We start from the raw sequence: 11,175 nt of genomic DNA on the forward strand, positions 1-11,175 counted from the left end.
ATGAAGTAGCCTCAAGGACAGGGGCTGGGTCACCTCGGAGTGAGGGGCCGGTTGAGTGTCTTGCATGTCTTCCCCCAGCCCAAGCTTCCTGGGAGTTGGTTTCTCCCATGACTCAAGCTCTAACTCAGCGATGCCAGGCTTTTGCTGGCCTCCAGGAACTGGGTGGCACCTACTCAGTTATTCTCTATGAGCAACGTCAGGCTCCAATGGTTTTGCACATCCTGGGTCTGTCCCTCTGACTCTTTCTTGCTGTGCATAAGTCAAACACCTTTGCTTCAGCAAGGTGCCACTGCTAGGACCCATGCTTCTTCAGTGAGCCACTCTAGTCAACCAGCTTGCAAAACCAGAAGTCTATGCAGGTTGCGTCCCACGGCTGTGGAGCCCAGTGTCTGTAGGGCCTGGTACTCTTATTACTCTCAGAAGCCATTCACATTTTAACCGCTTCAGGGACCTATCTACCTTCTGTAGGATGGCAGGTCTGGCCAGTTGATCCTAGACTTTGGCAGAGAGGGAGGACTCACTGATACCAAATTCTAGCATGGCTTTGGTCTCAGGTCCCACTGTGCATTGGTTAAGTCAAATCCCTTCAGTGAGACTCAGTTTCCCCGTGACTCTATTTCTGCTTCTCACTGGGAGGCAATTGAAGCTGTGATTACAATGAAATATAGACTCAGTTTTATTTTACTTTCTCCATGTGCATGCATGGGCGAGTGCATTGCTATGAAGCTAGCATTGACCTTAAGCTCTTTTATTTTAAGCTAAGTATTAATTCCATGGAGTTTTTTTTTTTGTGTCAATTCTGTTTTATTTGTCAACTGGTAAACTAGACAATCCTCCAGTGCAGCAAGGTATTAATTAATCGTCTTCCTCATCATCACCAGCTCCAGCACCACCCTGGCCTTTCTTGGCATTCTTCTTTTTACTCTGCCTAGGCGGCCACCAGCATAAGGAGAATGGAGAGAGAGGTCAATGCGCTTCTGGGAGTCCAGAGAGCAATGAAGAATGGGTTGCTCCCCACCTGCTTGTGGACCCTGATGTGACATTGGTGGATGAGCACACGGGCATGGTGAATAGATTTGGCCAGGCCCAGCTTAAAGATCTGGGTCTGCAGCTGTCTCTCCAAGAAATTCTCAATCTTCAGGCCCAGGATGTAATCCAGCTTCATCTTGCCCTCATCCAGCACCCCAGTGCGAACAAGTCGCCACAGTAGAGCGTTGCCTTCAAACAGACGCCGAGGTTCCTTCTCGTCCAGCGTCAACAACTCTAGGGCAGCCCTACAGATCTTCGCCAGGGGAAATGTGGCCCTCCACACTTTACGAGTGTCCCGGGGTCCATACTCTCCAATCAACTTTAGCTTCTGGTTGAGACGCGATTTCTCGAATGGTCTCAGTGGTGTCACATAGGTTTTTCGACAAACCTAGCTTCTGGCGACCGGCATGTCGATTTAGCTAGGCCCGCTGTGCCTACGAACTCAGGCCCATGACGGACCTTAAACTCTTGATCCTCTTGTCTCTTCCTCTTCAGTGCTGGGATTACAGGCCCATACCACTCACTTTGGCTATTTACTGTTATCTGAGGCGCTGGTGTGACTATTAGGGGATCTGATAGCTAGTCACCCAGTTAGGTATGCCTATAAGCACGTAAAAGCCCTTTTATTTTGGTGCTGATGATCAGCCCCAGGGTTTTGCACACGCTGGGCAAGCACTCTATACCAGAGTTACTACACTCTGCACTCTGGAATGTGAGCACCTCTCATTAGCGTGTCATCAGAACTGTACACTTGGATTCTCACAGACAAGAGAGAGAAAGCCCAGATGCACCCACTGGAGGACCATGACATCATGGCTTTCTGTAAATGGTATTGGGGCAGCCAAAGGGAGAACTAGGGGAAAGAGCTGAGTCATTGGCAGCCCTCTAAATATCACTTTGCTAAGGGCAATGAATCTGCACCTCAGCAGCCTCCACACAGGGAGCTGGAGCCTGTTCTGCAGAAGCTGATAGGTGTGGGTTCCTCTACGCATGTCCTCCTCACAGCAGCTTCTTAGGGGAGATCAAAAGGCTGAGATGCTGTTTCTGCATATATTTACTTAAATATCATTATAATTAAAATAACCCCTAGTGATGCTCTCCCCCCCTTGCATAGAAGACACTACATTCCTTTTCTAAAATGGTGTGTCACTACCTGAGCATCAGGTCTGTAAGACAGACTCCAAGTCATCTATGAAGGGCCAGGTGACACTCTGTGTGGTTTGCAATAGCAATACACCATCGGAATGATTCGGATCCGAAAAGCAGCTATGAAGGATACACAGACATGCCTGTGCCCTAATAAAACTTTATTTACAAAATCACATTCAGCCAAAGGTTTCTGATCCTCATCTAAAAGATCCTAGCACATCTTTCTCCCCAGACTCGAGACCATTTTGTACTCAACTCAGGGTCTCATGCACGCAAGGCAAGCATTCTGCCAGGGCGGAACCCCCCACCAACACACACACTTTATTTCCTAGTGATAGGGTCTCACTAAAGTGTCCAGGGAGGTCTTGAACTTGTGATCATGTTGTCTCAGCCTCCCTGAGTGCCTGCCTGGCCTTTGGAGTATTCTCAGCAAGCTGTAGACCTTGTCTTCTGTCTCCTCAGAGCACCCCTGCTCTCTGCTGTCTAAGCTCTCGAAGCTCCGACAGGCAGTCGCCAGGGGGATGGATGAATGGCTCTCTGGAAGCCATAGTGAGAAGAGGGCTTGCTCCTCCTTGGGCCTGAGTTTGTCTGGGCTTTTCTGGCATTTGCCCCATGACTGCCTCTGTATTCAGAAGAGCCAACCCTGCCCCCAGTCCACAGCTTGCCCACATTTGGAGGCTGTTAGAGGAATCAGCCTGCAGCCTGCAGCCTGGCCTGGCCGAGCTGGCCCTTTTATCTTTCTTTATAAATCACCCTCTCCCTCCTCCTGATCCTGCCTGTCCAGCTCCTCTGAACCTCCTCCAATTTGTCTCTAGTGAGGGGTGCAGAGTCCTGCCTGCGAGGCCAGGTGTGGCTGTTGTGAGGCTTGCTGGGAAGGAGGGCCCCCTCTTCCATCTGCAGGCAGGCGCCTTTGCCTGCAGTCCACGCCTTTGCTGGGCTCTGTTGGCTGTAGCCCAAGTGGTTTCCTTACTGAACAGTCACTCAACATTTATTTCCTGAGCTTCGTGCTCAAGTGCCAGGTGGGAAGACTGGGAACATGTGCAGTCTCCTTATACGTTTTACAAGTGCCACAGAAGAAACCAGTGGGGCCTGCGATGGTTGTGACAGGGGAAGCAGGTCTTCTGAACGGTGAATTCCCTCCCTGGGTGTGATCAATGAACAGAGCCAGCTGTGAATGTAGTGGAGAGGGAGAATTCATACAGAGAAATGGCGTGTGTAAAGGTCCTGTGGCTTGAATAGCCACTGAGCTTGACTTTCAAGGGCTGGCAGATCTGCTTTTGAGGAAGTTGGGCATGTCAGTGCTCTGGCTAGGGCACTGAAGGCAAAAATGCTCACACCCTGATGAGCTTCATGACCATCCTAATAGCATCATCTACCTAAGGGCAAGGGCCATGTGCTCAGTGCCTCATTACATTTACTAGTGTACAGGGAATTTTTGCAGATAAAGAAACAGCCTCAGTACCCTCACCACTGTGACGCAGTTAGTGAGGACACTTTAAACAATAAAATGACTCATTTAATTTAAAAGCATGTGTGTGCATGCCACTTCCAAGAGTATAAAAATGTGAGACCAGAGACATCGGAGTCGGAGGCTGTGGTGAACACTGTGAGGTGGATACCGGGACCAGCTGCCTCGTGCTCCTGCACCACAGTCAGGAAGCAGAGAAGACAAATGCTGGTGTTCAGCTGGGGGACCTCAGCCCACAGAGGGGTGTCATGTACACTTAAGGAGGGTCATCCTGTCCTGTTAAATATTTCCAGAAACATCGTCACAGACACGCCCAGAGGCGTGCTCCCGTGGTGACTGCATATCCTGGCAAGCTGACATTCATGATTAACCATCATCCCATCAAGTGACAGGGGTGAAGATCAGATATTTGGCTCTGATATCTGGGTCAAGGGCTTTGTGTGGATGTAAGGAGCAGGGTGAGGAGGATGCATATGTGTGCATGTGTTATATATCTGTCATCTATGTATGTATGTATGTATCAGAGTAAATCATCTATTAATCTACCAGTCTATCATCTATTAATCTTTCTATGTTTCTATCTGTCTGTCTATCTATCTATCTATCTATCTATCTATCTATCCATCCATCCATCCATCTATCTGTCCATCTATCCATCATTCAGATGGAGGAGTCTATGGGCACCCAGGAGCCATGTCCTGGGCAGGAGTCGGGAACATGAGAGAGAAGCAGGGTTGGGCTGTCTCTGGGGTGTTGGTCTCATGGCTCAGTACAGTGAGGGCAGTGACAGTTTCCCCATTTCATTCTCCCATCTACATCAGAGAGTGGTGTCATGAGACACACTCTGTACTAAGACCCAAGGAGACACAACTACTTGGTCCAGATCTCAGGGTCAGAGCATGGTAGTTTAGGAAGGAAAGTCTGTTTATCATGTTTGTATATATGTATGTATCACCTATGTATCTATGATCTGTGTACCTGCTTATCATATATGTATGTATGCATGTATGTATTTATCACCTATGTATCTAAGATCTATCTGTGTGTATGTTTATCATGTATGTATGTATATTTGCATGTATGTATGTATGTATGTATGTATGTATCATCTATGAAGCTGTCAGGCTGGACAAAACCCACTTCTTTTTCTTCTTGCCTGGAAAGTGAAAAAACAGGTGCTACTTTGTCTACAGAAGTTGTCTTCCAGCTGTGTGTGTGTGTGTGTGTGTGTGTGTGTGTGTGTGTGTGTGTGTGTGGTGTGTGTGTAACCCAGAGGGGAAAGTCTTTGTTATGTTGGCCTTGCTGGGAGGAAGAGATTCTTCTTGCCTAGGATTCAGACCCAGCAGAGATACCCAGGAGCCTAGAGGCCTGGAGGGCCAGGAGCTGAGCTGCAAATGAGGGTTGCCTGGCCTCCATCAGCACACACAGATGTATTAGGTGGGAACAACTCCCTAGGGTCCCTCCCTGTCATCTCCTGGCCACAGTAGATCAGAGGTGTGGGAGCGAAGTGCTTACTTCACAGATCTCTCACAGAGGGTTGTTGGCTTGGGCCTCAGCTGGGTGTGATGTGGAGAAGGAGGTGGCATCAAGGTCAGAAGTGGAGAGAAAGGTGATCCCAGGAGAGAAGTATGAAGGCCTGTTTGCCCTCTCCCACTGGTCCAGGAGACATGTGGAGGGACAGAGGCCGGCACTTGAGGTCCTACCCTCTTTCTGCTCTCCCTGATGTTTGAGCAGGTCTCTGTCAGTACTGTGGACTGAACTGGCATCTTGGGCCATGACTGCTATGACTATGCCCCTGAGTTCCCAGGTCATACATCACAGCTTAGAGAGGCTCAGACAGTACCTGACACTTTGCTTACCATCCTCATGATAAACTCAGATAAGTGGCCAGCCAGAGGCTGCCAGGGGCTCCGGGAAGCCTGGTGGCTTGTGAAGTCTAGGCAACCACCTGGATAGCCTCAGAGGAGTGATTCTAGGGGACCCAAGGCTGGGACGAAGCTCGTTACCTCGGGTTGGAAAAGGAGAAGCTGAAAGCACACTAGATTCTTCTAGGCTTTCAAGCTAAAGAAAGGAGGGAGGGAGGTGGATACTTGCCCCTAGGCCACTCAGGTCATTTAGAGGCCAGCCAGGCGGCCCCTTCTACCAACAAGAGCCCATGTCACACTGGGTCCCCTGAATCTGGTGTTGAACTCTTTCTCTGCTGGAATAGGCCCCAAGTTGAATCCCTTGTGATGATTTCCAATGATGTGTCACATCTTTAGGGCTGTGCTTGTGTCCCAGACACCTGCCATTCTTCTTATCCGAGCTGTGTTCTGCCTCTGAGAAGCCTGGGCAGGTTCCTGTCCCACCCAGTACAACCCACATAGCCTTGTCCTGTGTCTCTATGTCAACATTTACCCTTCCTTATCTCTGGGTTCATATCTTCCTTTGCACCAGAGCCACTTTAGGTGACAGACCATCAGATGCACAGTTTGACAAACAGTGGGTCCTCAGCGCTGCTCGATGATTGACTGAGTGAATGGAAGGCAGACTTTGATTGTTGATTGGCTTACATGCTAAACCCCAGAGGACCTTTCCCCAAGATTTCCTTCCTAGTTTATACAGCAGACCCTCCCTTGTGTTCCTCTGAGCTGGAGACCACTACACAATTGCTTTACCCTACCAGGAAACAACTTAAAAAGGTTTAATTTGGGTTTTTCTGGTATGTCTCTGTGGAAGCTCACCCTGGTCCCTGAGATGACTGGGCCACAGTGATCTTGACTCAGTAGTAACTTCAGACCCTTGGCCTCATGTAAATATATAGGAAGCTCTGTCTGAAGAAGGGAAAATTGTGTTTCTGCTGCTCAAGCCCTGGGGTCAGAAGGCTTGAGCCAGCTGGCTTCTGGGACCTATGTCTGTGCCAGCAGGTCCCAGAAACAACTTCCTGGTTAGGCCAGCTGTCTTCCGTAAGCTTTACCTACTTGTTCAAGGGAGACAGGAGTCAGGCCCTCCGGATTCCAAAGCTCAGAATGTGTCTCTTCTTGTTGCATCTCCAGGAATTTCAGCCCCGAGGAATTTCATTGTCTTGCAGGATGCTCAGAGGGATGTGTGTTCCTAAAGAGTGCTGCACTCCTCTTCAAAGAGAGGCAATGCCCCTGTATCCCCTCGGCAGGCCACTCCCAGAGGAGAAAGCCTAGGTACATCCCCCAGACCAAGGCCACCCTGGCCATTCCACTCACACTTTCTCTCCCCACCGAGAGAATGCTGGGCTAGTGAGATCCCTCATTTACATTCCATTAGGAGGTGTGGGTCTGGGTGGTAAAGAACACATCTATTCTGGCCCTGGATCCAGAGTTTGGGGCACCACTCTGCAATTATTCCCAGCAACCCTGTCAGTGCACCTCCCTGCCTCTCACTGTGTAACTGGAACTACTAGAATTGTATGCTAAAGGTTCTGCCTGTTTCCAGGATGCCTCCAGAAAGGGGATGGCTTGACCTCCATTTTTACATAGGAGAGATCCAGATCAGAGAGATCAAGCCATTGCTACTGATACTCAGCTAGAACATGGCAGAACTGGGCAGTAAGCATAAGCTAGTTTGCCTCCAGAGCACCTGCTCTCCCTTTACGAACAAGCTGATGACCCCCACTTGAAGAAGGAGTTGGAAATAGGAAAGCTTCGCAGAAGGAACTCAGTGTAGACCAGTGAAAGGAGAGGGCGGTTGCCCAGAGACCCTGCTCTTTGCTGCTCCATGCTTTTGGAGAATGGCACAGGACCCCTTAACAGTTCCTCTACTCATGGTGTAACTCATCATATGACACTCTCAGGGTACCTTCCTTCTGCTCTCACCCGGAGAACCCAGGAAGAAGTCAGCATCTCCTCGTAGGAGCTTGGAGACTCCACATGAAGTCTTTATCAGGGAAAATGTCACCCTGAGAGCCCCTCCCATCCTGGCCTTCACAGGAGGAAGAATTTCCTAGAAAATGCTGGGGACCAGCCTAGATCTAGAAGGGAGATCCTGTGGCTCATCTTCCTGTGCATCTCGGAACGCTCTGGAAAATTCAGGCTCAAAGCAATCCGTGTTTTATCACGTTTCTGCATGTACCGTGCATATTTTCACGTGTAAGGCGCTTTTCAGCATTTCTTGTTATGTTTTTAAGGCTCAGATTGATGAAGGCAAGGTGGAAGTCAGACCCGGGGGCAGGGGGTGGAAGAGACAAGGGTTTCGTAATGAGTTCGAAGTTTACAAAACACAGAAGCCAATATGGCTTCAATACGCGACGTGACCCTTTATAAGCCTGGAATCGACTCTTCTAAACTCTTTCTGGACTGACTTCAGAGTGGAGTGGGTGTTGGGACAGCACAGACTGACTTTGAGAAGTGGGTCGGTATTGCAGGAATTTTTTAATTTCCTGTAGCTCAGAACAGTTTTCTCCCAGGGCGCTTTCGGAGTGACTCCGCTACGAGTTGACCACGTTGCTGCTTCGGGAACGGCCGAGAGAGAAGGAAAACACCGTCCAGGAAGAACATTAATGGGATTCCCCTGGAAAATGACACCACCAAAAGTTTAGAAAAATATTTCCAGGGAAATGAGGAACCCGCTACTCAGAAGACAGAAACCAGTGACCTGACACCTCCGAGCTTTAAAAAGCAGAATAAAAATGGAGTCACTTACACTTCCCAACTGAAAGGAATTTGGGAAAAGCAGATTATTATTAATTATTTTAATAGCTTCTTAATTAGCCCTTCAAACAAGTTTTTAAAAATCCCCAAAGGTGTCTAATTTGCATTACATGTTTTTACTTTTCTGTGCATTTCATTAACAGCCCCCCGTTAAAAAAAAAAAAACCAACAAAGCTAACAGCGAGACAGGAAAGCAATGATTTTTACAAGGTGGATTTGAAAAAGAACTCAAACTAAAGTTGTTCAGAAGCTCACGCGTCTCTCTTCACCTCAGCCGTGTCTCATCTGTGCCACCCCAGGGTGCTCATGGGAGCACATGTGCTCTTCTGAAATCACCAAAAGAGCTCCCTCAGAGTCACTGTGACCCCGCAGAGCTTGGCTGGCTCCAAGGGGTGGGGCAGGGCAGGGGTGGGGCGGAGGGCGGGGCAGCTGCTCCTTCAGCCAACAGTTAATCTGGAAGATAATGACTTCAACCGCATCAGTGGGCACATGACCGGTCACAGGAGCTGACCTGGGGACACTGAGAGACCAGTATGCGGATGTCTCTCACAATGTGTGAAGTCAGGCAGAAAAGTGGCACATTTGATTGAGAACAGAGGACAGCAAGGAAAAGTCAGCGCCACCCGCTTCTGGCGGATGTGCGGCTGGGAAGCTGGAAGGTGACACTTGGCAGCCCAGGGCATGGTGCCAAAGGATGGACTCAGACCCCTGGAAGAGCTGGACAGGAGAGAGGGGCTGACCATTGCTTTCCCCTGGTACTTCTCCTCTCCCTTCCTCCTTCCCATAGTTGTGACCAATGGCATTTTTCACTTCATCTAGTGTGTACCAGATCTGGATCAAGGTCTTGACTATATCATCTCTCTAAATGTTTTCTACCCTACTGGCGAAATGAGCTTCACTATTTTCCTCATTTGGCAGAGAGCAGCTGTTTAATAGCTAACTTTTAATGAGCAGTTACTATGCAGCAGACCTTGGAGTCTACTAGTATAAATTCAGTTAATTATCACAACACCCACCCATTCTACAAGAGCTTTCCTCCCACACTGGATTTTACAGCGAAAAAAAGGAGGCTCAGAGAAGTTAAGTGACTTACCTTGGTCACACAGCGTTTGAGTTACCCAGTCAGACCTCGAACCCATATTGAACTTTACCTATCATTTAAGGTCACACCAGGTTACCTAGTTTCTTCCAGGAACCCTTCTCTGATTTTCCACAAATCCTAAGCCAAGTTTTATTTCTTGTGCTGCCTTTTGAAACTTGATTCCTCTATCCCTGCTATATACTTTCCCTGACTGTATTCTCATCATGCTCTAGCTCAACCTATGAGTGTCATGGGTACAAAATCTGCATCAAGGGCTGGGGATTTAGCTCAGTGGTAGAGCGCTTACCTAGGAAGCGCAAGGCCCTGGGTTCGGTCCCCAGCTCCGAAAAAAAAGAACCAAAAAAAAAAAAAATCTGCATCAAACAATCATATAATGAGGCAACTTTAGCTGTGAACTTGGACACTGGATAAAGCTACACTTTAGCTGATTGGATGGTGTTGGGCTGGGGGGGGGGGTGTCCAGCACTGCTTATTAGACTTCAAGGTGATTTATCTTTCTGCTTTTTTTTTCTTGCCTACTAATGGAAAATTCTCTCCAAAGTCACATTAATTAGCACTCAGAGGCTGTTGTAGCAAAATCTTCCCAAAATAGCCCCAAGTACATCTGCAGGAGGGGAGAAGGGCTGAGCCTCCGATGAGGTTTGTGGATTCGACAGGCAGAGGAAGCTTGGAATAGGCAGACTGGCAACCTCCACCTCCCCTAGAAATGGCAGCCCAGGGTGGAGAAGATGGTGTGTTTAACTGAAGGCAGCAAGGAACAGGCACATGGAAGCCACTGTTACCCTTTTAACAGAGGGTTCCATTGCTGAGATCAGACAGGTATGTATGATTGACACTGTTTCTCACCAGACTCAACGGTTAAGGAAATCTCTTCCTGGTAAGAATGGGTCCTCAGCAAACACGAAGCATGGAATGGACTGAAGGGACTACAAGAAAGTATGTCTGTCTCTCTCTCTCTCTTTTTTTTTTTTTGTTCATTTTATGTCACTGTGGAGACCTGGTGTTCAGGAACCCAGAGACCTCAGAAGCAGGTGGTCGCCTTTATTCTTGCAGTTGAAGACTCTTGTGTACAGAATGCCCATCAAGAGACTGAAGTTGACTGGGAGCGATGGAGTCAGTGGGTACAGCATTCACAGAGCACCAGGGAGAACTTTCCCTAGCCCTAGCAAGGGCTTTTAGGGAAAGGATTTAGCACCAAGTGGAGGAGGGGGGTGTCCCATGGGGCAGTTATTCCCATCTTGACTCCCCTCAAATGAGACGCCACAGAAACCTGCCTTGGCTCACACATCCCTCCTTGATTCAGCCTGTTGGCTTTGGCATTCATTGGAACTCCTGGGGTCTTTATTCCAGGAAAACCGTCATGCCTAAATCAGATATACCAATGTTCTGTGATGTGATGGTTCCTGAGCAGGGACAATTTTTGCCCAGGGGCCACTGGGCAATATCTAGGATGTTTTCTGTCACCACAACTGGGGCTTAGGAACAATATTTGTATCTAGAAGGTAGGGACAGCAATGCTTCACGGTGGCTCATAGTCCCATTACAAGGAGTAATCTGGCCCCTAATGCCAACAGTGACAGCTTTTGAGGAAAAATAGACTAAAGAAATTTCTAAAATTTTCCCAGAAGGGGAATTGGTTTGGAGGTCTGAGTTCACATGAGACCTCAGAATGACAATGCCAGGTATTCTACAAGGCCAAGGGCTTTCAAAAGCACCGTGCTTGTATGGGTTGTTTGTGTGTGCACTTCTGTGTGAATGTAGGTGCA

General features: G+C 48.5%; 1 pseudogene; it reads right to left on the minus strand.

Annotated features, from left to right (window-relative positions):
* Nucleotides 1-855: 855 nt before the first annotated feature.
* On the minus strand, nucleotides 856-1,438 carry Rps9-ps2 (ribosomal protein S9, pseudogene 2; annotated as a pseudogene).
* Nucleotides 1,439-11,175: the final 9,737 nt, after the last annotated feature.

Source organism: Rattus norvegicus, chromosome 1, assembly GCF_021556685.1.
Source record: "Rattus norvegicus strain SHRSP/BbbUtx chromosome 1, alternate assembly SHRSP_T2T, whole genome shotgun sequence".
Lineage (NCBI taxonomy): Eukaryota > Metazoa > Chordata > Mammalia > Rodentia > Muridae > Rattus > Rattus norvegicus.